The sequence below is a fragment of the Octopus sinensis genome, linkage group LG9 (assembly GCF_006345805.1).
Source record: "Octopus sinensis linkage group LG9, ASM634580v1, whole genome shotgun sequence".
NCBI classification, from domain to species: Eukaryota; Metazoa; Mollusca; class Cephalopoda; order Octopoda; family Octopodidae; genus Octopus; species Octopus sinensis.
In genome coordinates this window covers 105,793,428-105,799,295 of record NC_043005.1, presented here as the reverse complement: position 1 = coordinate 105,799,295, position 5,868 = coordinate 105,793,428, and positions in this window count along the sequence as shown.

Sequence of the window (5,868 nt, the reverse complement as noted above, 5' to 3'; positions counted from 1 at the left end):
TGTTTCCATGGAAGACTGGAAATGAACAACACCACTCATACGACAGTGGCACTTGTTTACAACTATGATGCGATATGAAGATAAGGAGACACTAACACACACACACACACACACACACACACACCAAACAATTTTTATATTGTTATATGAAATGTTCTCCCCTCTACAACTAACTCTTAAAAATAAGCAAATGAAAATGAGAAACATAGCAAAATGCGAACAGTTGTAAATACCTGTGTATATCAGTATTGGTATGGCATATGAACATATGTGTAAGACCTTACTTTCTCACATACATACTACAGACATACACACATTATGTGTGTATGTGTGTGTAATATTTTGTACTAATGGGAATATGTTGATTAGTTAATGTGCTGGTATGGTTTGGGCTGTGGAGGCGCAATGGCCCAGTGGTTAGGACAGCGGACTCGCCGTCGTAGGATCGCGGTTTCGATTCCCAGACCGGGCATCGTGAGTGTTTATTGAGCGAAAACACCTAAAGCTTCACAAGGCTCCTGAGGGGTGGTGGTGGTGAACCCTGCTGTACTCTTTCACCACATCTTTCTCTCACTCTTTCTTCCTGTTTCTGCTGTATCTGTATTTCAAAGGGCCAGCCTTGTCACACTCTGTGTCACGCTGAATCTCCCCGAGAACTACGTTAAGGTACACGTGTCTGTGGAATGCTCAGCCACTTGCACGTTAATTCCACGAGCAAGCTGTTCCGTTGATCATATCAGCTGGGACCCTCATCGTCGTAACCGACAGAGTGCTCCTATTATATATGGTTTGGGCTACCTGGTGTCATCCACAGTTGGGGTATGTTTCCATTGGATCTACTCCAAGAATTCCACAGTGATAGTTAAGATAATAATAATAATTAAGTAACGAGAAGATGGATTTGGTATTAGTCTTTATTTTGTACGACAATCGTTTCGCCCCACCCTGCATCTGTCCCTTGTGGGTGGGGTTCTGTGCATCATGTTGCATTGCATCCATCTTCAGTCTGGATCACATCGGACTCATCCATACATAAAGTTGTGTCTTGCCAAAGATCTTAAGTTTGGGCAGTCACATAGTTATTTGCCCATCGAATTAGGGATCCCTAACTGAAAAATGGATGCAACACAACATAATGCACGGAATCCCACCCATAAGGGACAGTAGCAGTAGGGGTCGAAGTGATTGCTGTACAAAATAAAGACTAAATAATTATTATAGATATGTGTGTGTGTGTATAGCTGTGTGGTAAGAAGATTGCTTCCCAACCACATGGTTTCAGGTTCAGTCCCACAGCATGGCACCTTGGGCAAATGTCTTCTACTATGGCCCCAGGGTGACCAAAGCCTTGTGAGTAGATTTGGCAGACAGAAGCTAAAAGAAGACCATCATATATACATATATGTGTGTATGCATATGTAGGACAGCTTTGATTCAAAAGTCACACAAATATATAAATAACTTACTTTTCATAAAAACCAAAGTGCATTTTGTTCCATTACTTAATAAGTGAAAAAATGTATAGTAAATGCACAAAAATAAAAAAATCATATAATGAATGTAGAAAAAATGGATAAATGTATATTGAGTGCACAAACAGATGGAAAACAGACACAGAAGGTCTCTAATTCTTCATCAGTTATCAACCAGGTGGTATTACTCAGTTTCATACCATTAATGTTCGTTTCTTATTTATTTCATCGTTGTCCTTCGTCCATCGTCTTGAATTACATTTATTCGCTTTCGTATGTCTACTTCTGTATCTCCTGTTATCTATGTATTGTTTGTTCACAGGAGTGGCTGTGTGGTAAGTAGCTTGCTTACCAACCACATGGTTCCGGGTTCAATCCCACTGCGTGGCATCTTGGGCAAGTGTCTTCTGCTATAGCCTCGGGCCGACCAATGCCTTGTGAGTGGATTTGGTAAATGGAAACTGAAAGAAGCCTGTCGTATATATGTATATATATATATATGTATGTGTGCTTGTATGTTTGTGTGTCTGTGTTTGTCCCCCTAGCATTGCTTGACAACCGATGCTGGTGTGTTTACGTCCACGTCACTTAGCGGTTCAGCAAAAAGAGACCAATAGAATAAGTACTGGGCTTACAAAGAATAAGTCGCGGGGTCGATTTGCTCGACTAAAGGTGGTGCTCCAGCATGGCCGCAGTCAAATGACTGAAACAAGTAAAAGAAGAGTCCAATATTAATAATGGTGCAAAACTGATTAATACTATCAAGTTGATAACTGAGGAATAATTAGGGACTTTCTATCTCTGTATTCCATCCGTCTGTACACTCTATAGACATTTTCCCATACGTCTATGCAGTCAATATTCGTTTTTCACCATACATTTTTCACTTATTAAGTAACAGAACACAACACACCCTGGTTTTTATTAACAGTAAGTTATGCATACATATATATATATATATATATTATATATATGTGGCATTTTTAAGTTCACCATTGTAAATTTTGTATTGAATTTAGAGACACCAGCGCAAGTTACAACATTTCTAAACAATGTGATCGAAGATATATCTATGTACATTTGTTTTTGAAGCCAGAAGCTGAAAGATATTTGAAAGACATTAACCATTGCAATCAAACAGATATATATATTTATTTGGAGAAAGCGCTAATGATCTAAGTGATATGATATATATATAAAAAATGTAATATACAAATAAATATCTGTAAATATAAAACATCCGATTTTCTGAGTACCTCATTTCTTCTAATATGATAAATATATATATATTGGTAAAAACGGTAAGATAACAAAAGAAAGAAAGAGACCTCAATATGTAAATAGAGGAAATTTATCAGTAAAATAATATGTGACTACCGAATAATTGTCATATTATTTTACAGATATGTATATATATGTATATATAATATATATATATATACTCTTTTACTCTTTTACTTGTTTCAGTCATTTGACTGAGGCCATGCTGGAGCACCGCCTTTGATCGAGCAACTCGACCCCGGGACTTATTCTTTTGTAAGCCCAGTACTTATTCTATCGGTCTCTTTTGCCCAACCGCTAAGTAACGGGGAACACAAACACACCAGCATCGGTTGTCAAGCATTGCTAGGGGGACAAACACACACATGCATATATATATATATACGACGGGCTTCTTTCAGTTTCCGTCTGCCAAATCCACTCACAAGGCTTTGCTCGGCCAGAGGCTATAGTAGAAGATACTTGCCCAAGGTACCACGCAGTGGGACTGAACCTGGAACCATCATCATCATCATCATCATCGTTTAACGTCCGTTCTCCATGCTAGCATGGGTTGGACGGTTCGACCGGGGATCTGGGAAGCCAGAAGGCTGCACCAGGCTCCAGTCTTATCTGGCAATGTTTCTACAGCTGGATGCCCTTCCTAACGCCAACCACTCCGTGAGTGTAGTGCGTACTTTTTACGTGCCACCTGCACAGGTGCCAGGCGAGGCTGGCAACGGCCACGGTCGGATTGGTGTATTTTATGTGCCACCGGCACGGAAGCCAGTCGAGGCGGCGCTGGCATCGGCCACGAGTCGGATAGTGCTTTTTACGTTCCACCAGACCAGGGATCCTGGCTGGTTCAATTCGAAACAAGCTACTTACCACACAGCCACATATATATATATATATGTGTATATATATATATATGGCTTTTTTATGTGTGTGTATATATATATATATATATATAATATATATATATGCATGTGTATGTATGTATAAATATATATATATCTGTTTGACTGCATTGTCAAATGGTTTTCAGATGTCTTTCAGTTTCTGGCTTTAAAGACAAAAGAAAATAGATTTCTAGTCCTCTTATGACAACCGAGCTGCAGTAGAATGTAAACTTGGCAATGTATCAACACAGAATGTAACAAATGGGAGAATGGATTAGCATACAATATAGCAGAGCTGGGAACAGATCATCAATGTGACTTTTCTGGAAATGGATTACCAAACAACGAAACTTCCCTAGGAATAGATTAACAGACACAGGAATACCTGGAATGAATAAACAGAAGATATAGAAGACCTGAGAACAGATTTTCAGCCTATGTATCATGTACATTCTTTTTCAAAGACCCAGTCTTAGGCAACATGTCAGTATAATAAAAAATAATGAAATTATTGTATATAGTGCTCAGGTGCACCACAACTTGTCAAAAGTGCGTATAAAGTATATGCAGTAATGTACAAATATCTGGGAAGTGAACAGTGTATGAGTCAGATACATGCTTGTGTGTGTATGGAGGAGATAAAATCAGGTGTAGTGTTGGCGAATCTCAGGAAGCATGGAAGTTTTGAAGGAACATGTCCATGGGTGTTAGACAGGTGGAGTTTGATAAGGTGCTCAGATATATTGTTTGTAAGATGGTTAATAATTTTATGAGTGTCTGCCAAGTCAGCTGCCAGACGTCGGAGTTTCAATGTGTTCCATGCCCAGGGAAGTAAGGCGTTCAGAATATGGCAAATGCCTGATGGAGGGTATTCTCTTGGTGGCACGTCGCTGAACAGCTTCCAGATGATTAATATCCTGGGCAGGATAGGGGTTCCAGACTGGTGAGGCAAATTCCAGGTGGGGTCGTACCATAGCTATATAAAGCCACAGATAGATAGCCGGAGAGCAGCTCACAAAGGACTTGGTGAGTGAACGTTATTCTAAGTTTTCCTGGCCCTTATCCTTCAAATTTCTACAAGGTAGCATAATCTATTAAATACTAGATCTGTATTTATTTTGGAAGGATGAATAGATGTTGACATCTATATATCTATATATATATATATATATATATATATATATATATATATATATATATATTTATATATATATATACATATATAACACACACACATATATATATATATATATATATATATACACATATATATATATTCATACAACTGACACACACACATACACACACACACATATCATCCTCATCATCATCGTTTAACGTCCATTTTCTGTGCTAGCATGGGTTGGACGGTTCAACCGGGGTCTGGGAAGCCAGGGGCTGCACCAGGCTCCAGTCTGATCTGGCAGAGTTTCTACAGCTGGATGCCCTTCCTAATGCCAACCACTCCGCGAATGTAGTGGGTGCTTTTTACGTGCCACCTGCACAGGTGCCAGGGGGGTCTATATATATATATATATGTAAGCACACAAACACTTCAACTATAACCTTGTGTCTACATACATCCACATACATACTGTACTCTGCCTATTTATTTATGTACATCCTGAAAATTTATAAATATACACACTATTCACATTATACATAAATCTGAATATGTATAGATTTATATAAATATATAAACACATCATGAAAATACTGTGCGTGTACAAGCTCATGAGTTCATCTACATCTGTATGTAAGTGTGTGTTTATTATGAAAAGGAAAGACAAAAGCAAATTCTATGTAAATAATTGATGAAGTAGTGCTGTTTGGTATGTTTTAAAACAATAGGTCAGTCTACTTAGTAGATGGGTTCTCAACTAGGAGTGTGGGTCCTTTATATACATAGACACACATACATACACACACATATAATATATACATATGTATATATATACACATATATATAAATTTATATATACATATATACATATATGTATATACATATGTACATATATAATATATATATATATATATATATATGATATACATATAATATATATATATCTATAAATAATATATACACACGCACACACCCATACACACACTCACTGACACACACACATAATAAAAAAAACAATCATGCAGGGAAAGGGGTGCAGGGAAAGACGGGGGGAGGGAATAGTGTGATCGAGAAAGATGGAATGGCAGTGAGTTGCAAAGAGAACTACATA